The sequence below is a fragment of the Gigantopelta aegis genome, chromosome 1 (assembly GCF_016097555.1).
Source record: "Gigantopelta aegis isolate Gae_Host chromosome 1, Gae_host_genome, whole genome shotgun sequence".
In the NCBI taxonomy this organism is placed as follows: Eukaryota; Metazoa; Mollusca; class Gastropoda; order Neomphalida; family Peltospiridae; genus Gigantopelta; species Gigantopelta aegis.
The window spans coordinates 27937341-27952573 of record NC_054699.1 but is presented as its reverse complement, the minus strand read 5'-3'; the positions used below and the strand labels follow the sequence as shown (position 1 = coordinate 27952573).

Below are 15233 nucleotides of genomic sequence, written 5' to 3'. Positions count from 1 at the left end.
CTTGATACCGTATCAAATGCCTTTTGGAAATCAAATAAACGCACAGAATAATTTCTTTTTTCTTCTTTTTAAAATTTCGATTAAAGAATACATATTAAACAAGATGGGTCGGGTTGTGGAGTAGCCTTTTCGAAAGGCAGATTTTCTTAACACTAACCCTAAACTTAACTGATTTTCTTTCAGGGGGGAAGCCATAAGCGTACGAGGCGGGGGCGAGGGGGGGGGGGGGCAACTGCCCCCCTAGTGCAAAAATTATACAGATATTGTGGCAAAATGTGCTAACCTGAGACCTTTTTAGGGTGTATACTACCAAATCAAATCCCATAGACGACAATAGTAACATATGTGGCTAAAACTCCTACCTGCAACGTATCAACCGACATAAACGCAACGGATATAAATACTACCACCCCTTACACTTAAAGTGAATCAGAAAAAAATGGGGGTCAAGCTGCTCGTTTCTGAGATAACGGGTAGCGTCTATGACTACCCTAGTTTCGCACAAAATTCGAGTATTTTTTTTTACAGGTACCCCATACATGTTTCAAGCACAAGGCTAATTGACACATTGGTACTAGATGAAATAAAATTGCAATTTTTTTTTACCCAGATGAAACTATTATTTTTTACAACCAACACACTCACATTTATAACCAATCACAGGACTTGTGGTGTTCACTTCTCTATCAAACGTTGGGTGCACCTCCGACTTTGACACAGCCGGAAGTTATTTGTTTTAGTACTACCTTTACCATGTATTTTCATAACTTTACCCGCAAAATTACTTTTAATCCATGTAACAGTGCGTAGTGATTCGTTTGCATCTCTGTATAACTGTCTGGCAGTAATGCTAATATGAATAAATGTTGTTATCCAATTTCGGGCATTTTTTAGTTTAATTCGGACAAAAGCCAGCCTGCACCCCTATAAAAATGGGAGCCCCCATTCCCCTGTTGACTATGGTTGTATTAAACTCCATAGCGCCATACCCAAAAATTTCTTTCTGGCAGAAACACTGGGTAGCCATTTGACACTGCTACATTAAGACAACGCAGGACTCACATGTATAGGTTGTGGGTTTCTAGTAATGGAACAATCTTCCACATTCTAGTATGCACATTCAAAATGTCTGGGACGGTATGTAGCCCAGTGATAATGCGCGTCCCTGATGTGCGGTCGGTCTAGGATCGATCTCCGTCCGTGGGTCCATTGAGCTATTTCTCTTTCCAGTCAGTGCACCACGACTGGTATATCAAAGGCCGTGGTATGTGATATCATGTCTGTGGGATGGTGCATATGAAATATCTGTTGCTACTAATGGAAAAAAAATGTAGCGGGTTTACTCTCTAAGACAATATTATGTCAATTACTAAATGTTTGACATCCAATAGTCTATGATTCATAAATCAGTGTGCTCTAGTGTTATTGTTAAACAAAACAAACATTAACTTTTTCAAACTGCCGGAGAGAATGACAACGATTATATATGGCTGGAGATGTACCGTGGTTGTTCCTCATCTGTACTCAGTTTTTGCGTTTCATTTCAACTTATTTTCGTGCTTATATCCAATTAAGGTTCAAGCTCATTGTCCTGGGCACACATCTCAGTTATCTGCCCAGGATAGTGGGTTAGTTGTTAGTAAGAGAAAAGGAGGTGTAGTGGCCTTATGTAAACCTACCCACTGAGTTATTAAAACTCCTCTGGGTGACAGCGGGCTGCAAACCCTATACCTACCAGCCTGAGGCCGGTGGTCTTTGTGCGTGTCACCACAATAGTTTTTATAGGTGCACTAATCCTATGCCTTGTTGTGGATTTTCCATCTCTTACAATGTTCAATTCATCAAACGTTTTACCTGTTGCACCCTTTGTATGGTAATGTCGAACACGTTAACCCTAGAGGGTCTGCAATCTATTATCCTCAGCAAACTGTGAGCAGTATAAAACTGAAGTGTTTTCAACCGCACATACTGGCCTCGGACCTCCCCGCCATGGAATCGTGGGCTGGCGAAGTTAGAACCCCGAGTCCATGGTGGGCGTGCCTGAACCGTAAGGATGTGGGCATGTTAATACAGTTCCCTTCCCTTCCTGGCCTCGGTGGTGTCGTGGTTAAGCCATCGGACATAAGGCTGGTAGGTACTGGGTTTGCAGTCCAGTACTGGCTCCCACCCACAGCGAGTTTTTACCACTCATTGGGTAAGTGTAATACCACTACACCATCTTTTCTCTCGCCAACTACTAACAATTAACCCACTGTCCTGGACAGACAGCTTAGATAGCTGATGTATGTGTCCAGGACAATGTATTTGAACCGTAATTGGATATAAGCACGAAAGTAAGTAGAAATGAAATAAACAAAAACAAAAAACAACCCACATATCATTATTCCTTTCGTTGGTCTGTTGAAAACTCTCACTGAAACTCTTTTGCAGGCACTCAATAGCCTTTATACCTCACAGATGATGGGGGGGGGGGGGGGGGGGGGGGACGACTTCCCCAACGCTCTGGTCTATTCATGGCCAAGCTACAGAGAATTTATTTAACAGTGCACTCAACACATTTTATTTACCCTTATATGGCGTCAGACATATGGTTAAGGACCACACAGATATTGAGAGGAAACCCACTGTCGCCACTTCATGGGCTACTCTTTTCGATTAGCAGCAAGGGATCTTTTATATGCACCATCACACAGACATGGTAGCACATACCTCAGCCTTTGTTACATCAGTTGTGGAGCACTGGCTGGAACGAGAAATAGCCCAATGAGGCCACCGGCAGGGAAGCTACATAGATTGCATTGGCATTGAAATAACTGAACAACAGACATAAAGGGAGGTAAATGTTTAATAAAAAGTGAATGACAATTTCAGTATATTTAAAATATTAATAACTGTTTCACAAATAGGCCTAACTGCCTCATCCCTTGTTTTCTTAATTATATCACTCAGTGCAGAATAAAGCAACAGTCATTGTATTACATTTAGCATGACATTAACTTAAAAATTCATCAACAGTAATAGGGAAGGCCTACTACCTGCACGAGTTACGTTACATATTGATCACGCGGTGTCACATTCAGCAATCATGGCATCCACCTATACGTTTCCACTGATGGACTTTACATATATATATACATAATATGTTATTATCAGTGTTTTTCGGTATTGTCAATATCTTATATTAGGAATAAATTGTATTATGCGAAACTCTAGTAAACATTGTTGTAATAATCTCTTTATCATAATTCTCAAGCTTAATACAAGGTGTTTTTGTAAACTGTATACACAACTTTAATTCCAGTCTGCCATTACTACATATTCAAATGACGTAAGAATATGAATATGTGACGCGGTGTCTTTTTGAATGGAAATGACGTCAAACTCGAATGATATTATGTCATTTTGGATATCCTTACATAAAAATAAACTAGTGCTTAATATGTTTTGTTTTCTGAACGCTGAACAGCTTTCAGTGTAAAGTTGCTATTGAAATGTTTTTGTTTGATGAGTATGAATGCATACGTCAATTATGGAGTGTCAGCGTAGTACGCGTGTTTAAATGTCAATAAACGTACTGCTGTGACCTCGATTAATTTGCAAAGTTATGAAATTCTGAAAGTATGTGGTCTGAGTGAAAAATATCACATACTTTGATTACATTGGATATGCTAGCTAATATATAATAGACTGATCGCTCCCAGTAAAACAATGTACTTGGGTGTCATTAAATAGTATTTTCCTGAAGATGTCAAATATTAATACATTTCCCACGCAAATAGATAGATCGATCAAATATCAAGGTTTGCGTGTACCCCACTTCTTTCATCACATATTTTATCTATTTTAGGTTCTGGTATTTTATAATGGATAATAATCAAATGCTTGTTTTAAGTGAATAGTTATATACGTGAAATATATACTCAAGTAATTATTATGTGTAAATAAATTGATAAGGGCCAGATATCTACATGTGTGGAGTGAAGAAGTACACCATGAAATGAAAACGGCTGAGATAAACAGTATTTGTGAAAATGACAGTACCGGGTAGTCCTTTATTTTATTTTTATTTTAAATTTTTTGGGTGGTGGTGGTGGGAGGATAAATGTAATAAGAGACTTAGAGTTATGAAAAGCAATAGGCCTATAATTTGAAACCTAAAAACCCTTTCTTTTCGAAAAATTTCAGAAACGTTTACAGACTAAAACTTTGGACACGGCCAGTTCTATTTGTTATCCCACACCGACCTACCCATACAGTGTACACTGCAGTGACTGAAGCAGATTAGGCCTTCGTGTTCTTCATCTAACATTAAAAGATTGATTATTTTTTAAGTATTGGGAAGGCAAATTGTTTAATCAGGCCGGTACGCAGAGGGGGTGCGAGGGGTTCGTATGCACCCCCATAGTTTGCTGAGGTCCGTCCGTGGATGTGTGAAAAAAAATAAAATAGTCATTTGACATATTTTGAGGCAAAGAAACATTTCAAATTTACTTCCCAGAATGCAGGAAAATGCACCTCCTGCATTCTAGATTTTAAAAACTTTTGGGGGGGGGCATGCCCCCGGACCCCTCTGTTAACTCGAGTATGCACCCCCCCATATAAATATCTGCGTACGGGCCTGTTAATGTACATCTTTCTGGTGTTTACAAGCTAATAATATATACTTTAGTTCTTAACATACAGAGTAAACGAAGATAATAATAAAAAGCATTCTAATACAAAAGAGTACTATATAACAACCTATACATGAACAAAATGTAAACTAATTTATTCTTATATGATATAAATATGACCATAACATAGATGACTGCATGGAGTATACAAAAATATTCATAGAAGATACATTTGTTAAAGACAGTGAGATAAAATACATGTACATGTAGCTGATTATAGTAGTCATAATAATAATAATAGTAGTAATATAATAATAATAATAATAATAATTATTTTATTTAGTGAGGGTAACTCTGTTAGCAAAAGCTAATCTTCCGCGAGGCCCTCAGATTGGCATAGTCAACGAATTCAATTTGCGTTAAATCCCAAGTTTTTATGAGTTGAATTGATTGTAAAACATCCAGAATAAAAACAGTGAAATATAAAATGTCTGACTGTATACAGCTACATGTGTAGGTCACAATAAAAAGAGGGAGATGAAAATATAGCCAAGGCACTGTGATAACAATATGTAAAGAGCAAATACAAAAAAGAGTAAAATTATTGTAAACTAATATTATATGTAAAGTCCAACCTCACCAGCTGGTCACCTCATTTCAACAGCCATCTGTCCAGTACATACACATGTGTCTGTGTGTGTGTGTCTGTGTGTGTGCGTGTGTGTGTTTTGCATGTGTGTTCGTATATGTGTGTGTGCATGTCTGTGTGTGTGTTTGTGTGTACATACATATGTGTGTACAGGTACATGTATGTGTTTGCGTGTGTTTGTGTGTCTGTGTTTGTGTATGCATGTGTGCGTGTCTCAGTGTCTGTATGTGTATGTGTGTGTTTATGTGTGCAAGTATGAAAGTTCATCGCTCTACCAACCGAGTTAATACAGATATTCCCACTACCTACTGCCAGTAGCACTTTATATCAACACTACTACATATGTGTAATGTGTCCTACTTGGTGTGCTTAACTGCTTATAGTGAGGTGATTGTTACCCTTTATAAACAGGTGCTTGTTATACATGGTGGTATTTACGACATGTATATGTAGTTCTTACATAAGTTGCCCTTTAATTCTTCTATAAAGTGTCCTTTGTATACAGGTGGCTGTTATACAAGGTATCTTATAGAGCTGGCTAGGCTAACACTACTACAACATACAGCTAATAAATATGTACTATATACAAAGTTATAAAATAAATAAATACACAGTCATCGAAATACACATATTTATGTATATGAAACTGAACTGAGCTAATGAAAACTAACATAACTACTATATATGCGTAGTCCTTCCCATCTGGGAACGTTGTTTTTCTTACTATGCATGTAGTATATGTACCACAAGTTATTTATTTCTGAGCCGATTGTTTATTAAATTACACCAAAAAAACAACCCCCGTGGTTTCCCACCCCCAAAAAAACAAAAAAAACAACAACCCCACTTACTTTTATTATTATGTCAAATCAAACTAAAATTATTTACAACCCCCCCCCCCCCCCCCAAAAAAAAAACCCCAACAAAAACAACAATGTTCACAGAGACTGCATGGGAAGGACTATAAATATGCCACACTCTAAACCTGTGAACTACAGCAAACACAAAACTGCATGTGCACACACCAATGTAATTATGGCTTACCAGTATGTAACTCAAACTCAACTTTGCAATCTCGCAGTGCAATGCTAAAAGACTTGTAAAGAGGATGCTTTGTTGTCTAGCAGAGCCTAAGAGACCTTTGTGAATTAGGCCCCATGCAGGGCCTCGTTCCACGAAGCAATCTTAGCCCTAAGATCAACTTAAGTGCATAGGGTAATCTTAGGGCTAAGATCACTTCATGGAATAGGGCCCAGGTGTTCTCGGATAGTAAGATGTTTCTAACAAACATGTAGTACGTATCCTCATGCCCTTCCACCACAATGTGCACCAACTCTGGAATGGAGCTGGAAATGGGATTCGAACCCAGTACCTACCAGCTATGAATCCAGTGTTAATAACCACACTACGATAACTGATGAAATCCATTAGTGAAAAAAACTAAACAAAAACAAATCCTTGTTTACAAGAACCCTGAATTGAGCAAACAAGAAAAAACCAGGAAAGGAATTAACCTACTAACACCCCAGCACATTGTTCGATTGAAGGGTACTGGATGGCCAACATTGGTAAATGAGACATTTTGTTCAGAAAACCTTTTAAGTAACCTCCTGCTATAACACAACTTCCCATTAGTAACTCATACACCGACCCAATGACCTATATATTTTTTTTTAAAGATTTTTGTGTTAGGGTTAGGGTACAGTGTAATTTATTACCATATATATTTGCTTGTAAGTCAACCTCCTAATTTCAAGCCCTGAAAACATATTATTTTTTTATTGACCAGTTCATAATAAGTCGACCCGTAAAAAAATTACAACAAATTTTGAAGCATTTCTTACTTTCAGCAAATGAGATTAATAAATGGTTCACATATACAATATTTGAACAAATAAAATATTTTAAAACCTTCAGCTTTGTACACCGCAGTATTCCATTCTCAATCAAATCCTATTACATGTGGCATCAAAAGGGAATAAATCTTCAAGTATAAACACTGGGATAATTCAACAATAAAAACTTGCAATACCTTCCCCAAAATGCAAAAAAAATAATAAAACCAACTGTGTAATTTTCTGACCTCCTTCATAAGCCGACCCTCTAAGTTATATAAAATAATATTTTGATGAAAAAAAAAACCCTTGACTTATAGCCGAAGATATACGGTACTAACAAATCAATATCCAAAGCCATCAAGTATTGCACTACATTTGTTTTCTTAGTCCATGCCTACATGTATTTCTGGCCGAAATTCAGATAATAAAGAAACAGCAAGCTGGGAACTTTTTTTAGTATCGCGTTATGATTCGCTACGCACATTTTCAATATCACTACACAAATTTAAAACATTAAACAGTAGCTGCTAATGAATTTTCAATTGATTAGAAATATCACTAATCAAAATTCTGAAAACAAAATACTTCCTGGCTAAGTGCAGTTGTCAATTTTTTAAATTTTTTTGTAGTCATATATACAACATGTAGGCCTTGCAGAATACTCAACGAACTACGAGCAATACCATTTATCTTGCACGAGTGAATTGGTACTGTAAATTTTATTTTGTAGTCATATATACAACGTGTAGGCTTTGGAGAATACTCAACGAACTATGAAGCAATACCGTTTATCTTGCACAAATGAATTGGTACTGTAAATTTTATTTTGTAGTCATATATACAACGTGTAGGCTTTGGAGAATACTCAACGAACTATGAAGCAATACCGTTTATCTTGCACAAATGAATTGGTACTGTAAATACTTCAAGTGACATGCAGCTTATAAAACAGCCCTTCTTAGTATATACATGAATAGTACCTTTAAAAAGACATGTCAAATCAGGGGAGCGGGTTTCTTAAAGATGCATTAATGTATAGTCCTCAAAATACGGGAGCAGTGGTTTGCGTGCCTCATGGACACTCAGTTTATCAGAATTACAATACAGCCATGATCTCGGTGTCTAGCAAACAAGGGACAGTTAAATAGAAAGTACACGAAACTTGTGTCAGATGTACATTGTATTACCTTAAAATCAATCAGACTGTAAAAGATATATATTAAAAAAATTTTTTATAATGTAACCTACATGGATTATACTTGTAACCTATTTGTTTGTTGGTCTGTGTTTTGAGCCATCATGCTTGTAACCTATTTGTTTATTGGTCTGTGTTTTGAGCCATCATGCTTGTAACCTATTTGTTTATTGGTCTGTTTTGAGCCATCATGCTTGTAACTTATTTGTTAGTCTGTGCTTTGAGCGAAAAAAAGAGAGAAAAAAGATAAAAACATTTTATGTAAAATTCCAGGTTGATACTAATGTAAAATGATTTTTTTTAGATACTAGTTAAAACAATGTATTAATCAACAAATCAAAATGCATTCATACATGTATACAATGTGTTTCCATAGAGAACATCTAGCTAATGTAATTTACAAAGCAATACAAAATAATAGTAATAAATAAATAAAAAAAACCAAACCCCCAAGCTACATGTAGCTACCCTGCAAAACCACAACAATCTATGAAAAAATAATTAATAAAAGTCATCCATAAAATTAAAGACATTATATTTTCCCCCATATAGTAGATCAAAAATGCATAATTATTGTAATAAACATCAAATATTTATTTTTAAAACCCCCCATACATGTATCTTAAATTCTACATACATGTACATGTATATGTATAAAATTAGTTTCTATAATGTAAACAAGTAACAATTATATTTAATTTAAAAAGAAGCAAAACATATCTTCTATAACATGTTAGTATGTATATTATAAACATATAATTATAATATTTATTATAAAAGAAGCAAAAACTATCTTCCATAAGATATCAGTATGTATATTATAAACAGATATAATTATAATATTTATTTTACAATAAGCACAAAATGATCTTCCATATAAGATATCACTAAGTATATTATGAACAGATACAATAATAATATTTACTTCAGAATGAAGGAAAACCTATTGTCTATAAGATCTACAAATATGTATGTTTATAGATTGATGGTATTTATTTATAAACAGGCAAAAACTACACTTTACAAGACCCAGGCCCAATTTCTCAAAACATTGCATTGCACGTAACCATACATTTATAACTAAACCACTATTCATATTATTATTAATTTACAACAAATATACATGTAGTTTGAAGTATACATATTTCATTTTCTTTTAGGCTTACAATGTTCCACCTTTCGATATGATGTAATTTTCTGCATGAAATAGATTTCAAACACATGAAAACGTAGGACAGGTATAAATTGCTAGTCGCAGACGTAACTTTACGATGTTTTGTGAAATTGGCTCCAGACTCATAACTTCCTAAGTTAACAGGATTCCATGATTACGTGTTTTCCAGATTTTGTGTCAGAAGCGTAAGATTATGAGATGAATCCAAAAAATACCTACATTACATTATATCATTAACATTCTGGCAAGATACTAACATAACATTTTTAAAAGACCAAATTCAATGCTTGAAGATATGCAGTGTAATGTATATTATAAACAGACACAAAGCCCATTAAAAAACAAAAACAAAAAAAACGCTCGAGTTGGTGGGTATTGGCTCAATGTTAGATGTCATAAGAGAGGATTTAAACATGAAACTGAGGTACACAATTTGCATTACAGTACAAAAATATATTCAAAGTTTTAAACCTCTACTATAAGTTTGACTTAATGTTAGCTATGGTGTGGCAATTTTCTCAACAATAAATTTAAAGCATCTCAAAAACCTATTTCAGACGAAGCCTCTAGACCAAAATCCATGTGCCTGGATGGGAAATATATTAATGTGTGTGAAACACACCCACATATGTAATATGTGTATATATTATACAGTCAGTCCTTATTACATGTATGTACATGTATATAGAGAATAACTAGTTAATGATGTCGGATATCTGCTTTATCCTGTGAAGGTAAGAATGGGAATTTCTCATTTGGCCTGAAGAGGATAAAGCAGATATCCGACGTCATTAACTAGTTATTATTTTTATCCTGCAGACCACAAATTTAAGGGGAAAAGCTATTATTTCTGTTATTTCAGCGACATTGTATGATGATCTAGTGGTCAAACAAGCAATTTTGTAATGTAGCTATGTGTGATGTCACAAGAGTGACGTCAAAAGTCATATCCTGCTAGTAGTAGGATATGACTTTGCTTTATCCGTTTTCATATTCTGTCAATAGAAACAGTGATTGCAAGATAAATAGATATATACAGTCATTCTTTTTTTTTTACAACAGACAGGGATGGGAAGTAAAAATAAGGGAAACACACCCACATACGTGTATGTAATGTAATGTGTGTATATATACATGTACAGCCAGTCCTTATTGCAATTGACAGAGATGGGAAGTAAATGTGTGGAAAACACACCCACATATGCAATACATGTATGTATATATATAGATATATACACAGCCAGTCCTTATTACAACAGATGGGAATGGGAAGTAAATTAATGTGTGGGAAACACACCCACATATGCAATACGTATATTTATTACCCATCTGATGAATGTCTGGGTGTGTCATTAAAATTTTGTAGGCACCTGGTGGTGCATATTAATAGCTAAATGACATCATTTCGGTAAGTGATGTCATATTCCCTGGTCTAAGCTGTGTGTATTCGTACATGTACATGTATGTCTCGTAATGTTGGAAGTGATTGTCAGATTTTACATTATTTGATGGTGAGTAATAAATAAAATACCACACTTGTTTTTACAAGATAACATTTTTACAAAACTCGTGAACTTCCCATGGTGTCTGACAAAACAAAAGTGGGGTCAGATACTAACATGGAAAGTTCATTCGTTTCGTAAAAATTATACCCAATGAAAACTTGTACAGTATTCTATGTATTCAGTCACTCCTTTATACAACAGACATGATTGTCACTTCGTCATTACACCAGCTTTTTAACTAATTAATATGGCAAGAGTTATGCCCCTTGTAATGAAGAACTGTGGGAGGGTGGTGGTGATCCTAAAAAAACGAGTGGGGGATGGGGGGGGGGGGAGGAATTCTGATCTTTGTCTATGTATGATCATTATCAGCATAACAAAAATGTTTTTAAACATACAAATTGTCACTTGGGTCTAAATATCCATTGTAGCATGGTGTCTTAAAAAACTATGTAAACATTTTTGTATTAATTTAGTCTTGATCGTTTCTGGTTATTCAGTGAATATCTGTCTACAGAGGTCTGACTGTAAATACATACAGGTATTATATATACACGTGTGTACCTCACCACTTTTATAAATGTTTCTGAACACATTAAACTAAAGAGTATACACTTCACCAATGAATTATGTAAATTGTGTTTTCCATAAAAAGTAAAGAACATAAAGACACTCATAATTCTTACCAGAACTTTTAAATCACAGTAATAATATAATTTAAAAAGTCATTGCTGAGCCTTGAGAATGTTAGACTACAAAATAATGAATCTAATGAACTTGAGCCACGTCAGCGAGAAACAGACAAAGCGGGTCAGACACAATGGTGTACAATCATCATAAACAATCTGAAAATAACAAAAAAACATACTCATTTTTAAAATTAATAATACAATTTCCATTACATTCATGACAATTTAACATCATTCCATTGGTCCCGTCATATATCAACGAGAGTTTGTTCGTTTCTCAATGAACATAAAAGTAAAGTCGTGATGTCACTTTATATTAGTACTTTGTCTTACTGAGCATTATTATCTAGAAAAACAAAACAAAAATCCAAATAAAATATGAATGTAAAAGAAATAACATTGAGTATTTTTCAAATTTAATTATAAGGATTGTCTGTTATTTCATTTACATTCGACTGGGTATCAACAAAAAAATAATAATCATCTGTAAACTCGTGTACCCCATACCCCCAATGACCATAAAAGAAATAACAGATAATCATTAAGTTAATGAATGTGGAATTACAAATGATAAAATTCAATATAGATAAGGAAAATGTAATGCATGTAAACTTGTTTTTCTTTATTAAAAATGACTTATTTATTATTACAGTCAAATCCACATAATTGGATGTCGGATTATTGTATATTTCGGATATTTGAATATGTTTGTCCTGCACGGAACCATTTGCCATTATGACAATACAAAATCCAACGGTTAATTGGATGTGTTTTTTAACGTGTTTTCGGATATTTGAATATAAAATTATCCTTGCCGAATGGCAATTGCATGTAAAACATAGGAAAGTTTGTGTTACTTGATGTGTTTTTGTAAAATTTATGATCGTACGTAATACCATACTATCGTACGTGCAGAAATGAATACTTTTAATTTTATTTAATTTCATTGTTAAAAAAAGAGAAAAGACTTACAACAAACTTGTTTGTTTTCTTGTTTCTTAAATTATTTCGGATGACTCGTTATTAATCAATACATTTCCTAATTACATCGTCATTAATCCATGAACTCTGAGATTCATCTCAAACGTGACCCAATGCCGAGACAATGCAGGACAATCAAGGATCAAAGTCGGTCATTCCCACTTTGTTGGCGGCCATGTGCGTTTCGTAAGCAGGCATCCCATAATCTCATGTCGGCCACTTTTGAAGCAGTGTATGTTTAATCCATAAATAAACACTTGTCAGATATTTTTCTCTATGAATTGCCGGTGACAGTAACAAACAAAAGCCGTTTGCTACTAGTGTTATTTTTAGCGGGATCTTTTGATCATGTGATTTTTCCTCTGCAGCTCACAATGTGAGGCCCCATTTGGGGTGACTGATTATGGTGATTACTGTTTAAATTGTTAAATGCCGACAAAAGGTAAGTTGTAGGAGATTTTCTTAGCAAGTTGGATTAATCATCTTTTGGCTATAAATATTGACAAGAACTTTTTTTTTCACAATGTCAACATGGCAAATAAACGAAAACGAAACGATTTATCTTTGGCTCAGAAATACGACGAGATATGTGCCCAGTATCTCGCCAATGCTAACCCAGAACGAAAAAGACAGAGAACGGGAAAAGCAGCCAATGTGGAGAAGGCCTTATCAGAATGGTTTTCCGTCGCCAGACAAAAAGACATTGCAATATCGGGCCCGATATTAGCGTTTGTGTTTGTGTTTTTCCTTCTGTTACATTGAATAACGGCCTTTCACTTATTTGACTCTGGCCAGTCTAGTTTACCTGTCAAATCAGTTACAAATGCACACAGATAATAAGTCAGATAGACGTCCTGGTAAAATACAGAACATGGAAATGACTACTTATTCAAGATTATATTGGGTGGTGGGGGTGGGGTCTTGTTACATTTGATTTACAAATGTACAAAGAAGTTTATAATGGCCGTTTAATTATCAAGAAGTTAATAACGGCCTTTTAATTATTTGACTGTGGCCAGTCTAATTGAGCTTCCAGTGGTTTTATCTGGGTCATTAGATGTTTAGTCACTTCTACTTCTAGGTGTACAAACAGCATTAACTGTTGCCTCTTGTATTTATCAAGTTTATAGACAAACTTGATAATGATAACAGAGTCACAATATGGAACTTGGAATCGGTATTTTATTAACACAAAATACTTACCGGTTTCTGACAAAAATTCCACATGCCATGAGGCCCAAATTGGGAGAATCGTAATTAGGGTTTGCATAAATCAACAAGAGGTCTTAATTGGGTGTATCGTATGTCGAAATTGTACCTTCGCTTTATTGAATATGCCGCTTATTCGAATATAATTTTGTTGCACGAGGCACATCCAAATAAGCGGATTTGATTGTATATAGTTTCTTTTAATGGGTCATGCAAAAATTATTTTTTAAAATTAAGGCTACCCATTTCCTTTTTTGCATAAACTGTCTTGACCACACACTAGATGACAAAATTCAACACACAGCTGAAAACTGGGTTACACAAAATAAGACTTGCACGAACAGAACAATCAAAGACCTGGTTTTTTACTGAAATGTATTGATGGATAATGGTCACAAAATGTGACCTTTAAAGGCATATTGTCACAGACCAATGACCTATTTTATTTAATGGTCTAACAAAGTATTACCTGAACAAATATAATTTGATTTGTCCCTAAATGTACTTTTTTCAACCATCTTCATAACCACCATATACTCCATTTATTAATGACATTTTGTAAAAATAATTGAATTATGGCAATGCTCCATAATTCAAAAACTAAAATTGCTGAGAGGGAGGACATGAATTTCACTCCATCATGTTTCAGTTAAGGTGATGCGATAGCTAGATTTGGTTTCCAACAATTAATGTAATTTTTATTTATTATCCATTTTTAGAGAAATAAGGTCCTTAAATCCGTGACAGTATGCCTTTGGTAAGACTTCACATGTACATGTACATCCAGAAACATAAAAAACAATTCTCATAATTACAAAAAATACAAATAACACTGTTCAAAACAAACCAGGGCTTCAAGAATTTTTTATAAAATCCACTAGCCATGGGATCAGTGATCTTAAAAATGTACTAGCCATGGGATCAGTGATCTTAAAACTGTACTAGCCATGATTACAAATTCAGTAGCCCAGCTTTAAATAAATACAATTTTACTAATAGTAATAATCAGATATGTCACCTAAAGAGGGAGATGGAGCTTAAAAATCCTTAGATTGGGGTGGAGAGAGCGGGTAGGATATTCAAATTTACAAAATATGCAAATGAAGCATTTTGACAAGGTTTTTTTTCCCACTAGCTGTTGGGCTAGTTATAGTAGTTATTTACTAGCCCAATACTGAATATCACTAGCCATGGTTGTGGGGCTACCATAATCTAGAAGCACCGCAAACACAGATCATTTACTTTCATCTTTATCATCTTACATAATAATTTCATTTTGTACTTTTATATTTTATTAAAGGATAACATTTAGTTTTTTAGTTACATTCTGTCAGAATCTGGTATACAATAAAACAGTAGAGACAATACTAAACTCACCAG

At 34.7% G+C, this 15233-nt stretch overlaps 1 protein-coding gene across 1 annotated transcript in view; it reads right to left on the bottom strand.

The window, feature by feature from the left end:
* Window positions 1–10209: 10209 nt before the first annotated feature.
* The window catches only part of LOC121374075 (phospholipid scramblase 3-like), a 44004-nt gene continuing 38980 nt past the window's right edge, over window positions 10210–15233 (bottom strand). Inside the window, exon 12 of the mRNA XM_041501021.1 lies at window positions 10210–11819. The gene's annotated coding sequence lies outside the window, so the exon portion shown is untranslated. The remainder of the gene's footprint in view (window positions 11820–15233) is intronic.